Below are 661 nucleotides of genomic sequence, written 5' to 3'. Positions count from 1 at the left end.
TGGAACACCGGGGACACATATTCATGTAAAAAAGAAGTACAAAAGTGCATTTTGCATGATAGGTCACCTTTAACTTTGAGCGAGAGCACTCAGTTAACTGGAGGATGGAACAGGAACCAACTGTGTGCAGGGAGAGGAGAGCAGAAACACTCTCTTCACTAGCGCTGTAGCAATTTAACTTTGAGCGAGAGCACTCAGTTAACTGGAGGATGGATGCACTTTATATGTCGTTGCCACTTCGCATATCATGTATTTTGTTTTTTACCATGTTTGTAAAATGTAATTTCCTTAAATTTTTTCTGTGAGGGAATGGAAAGTAGCTCAAAGCTAAATCTGGCACTGTTACGTTTGACATATTTAAATGTTTTAAGTGTTCATTACAGTGCATGTCCCTGTCAAATAAACGATTAAATAAAATAACCAATTGTGCGCCGTGAGAGGGGAGCGAAGACACTGTCCTCACTAGCGCTGTAGCAAGTTAGCTTTGAGCGAGAGCACTCAGCTAACTAACAGGAACTAATTGTATGCGGTGAGAGGGGGGCGGAGACGCTCCCTTCACTAGCGCCGTAACAGTTAGCTTGAACGAAAACACTCAGCTAACTGGACGATAGAACAGGCAATGAACCAAATGTATGTAGTGAGAGGGGGGCGGAGACGCTCC

The 661-nt window shown here is 43.4% G+C and overlaps 1 protein-coding gene across 3 annotated transcripts in view; it reads left to right on the top strand.

The window, feature by feature from the left end:
• Window positions 1–661, top strand: part of LOC104947095 (disks large homolog 2-like) — an 18,572-nt gene that overhangs the window by 13,165 nt on the left and 4,746 nt on the right. The gene's annotated exons all lie outside the window — the stretch shown is intronic.

The sequence above is a fragment of the Notothenia coriiceps genome, unplaced genomic scaffold (assembly GCF_000735185.1).
Source record: "Notothenia coriiceps isolate Sejong01 unplaced genomic scaffold, NC01 NC01_scaffold00011854, whole genome shotgun sequence".
NCBI lineage: Eukaryota > Metazoa > Chordata > Actinopteri > Perciformes > Nototheniidae > Notothenia > Notothenia coriiceps.
The sequence above is the reverse complement of the archived record's forward strand: the minus strand, read 5'-3'. Positions and strand labels throughout refer to the sequence as shown.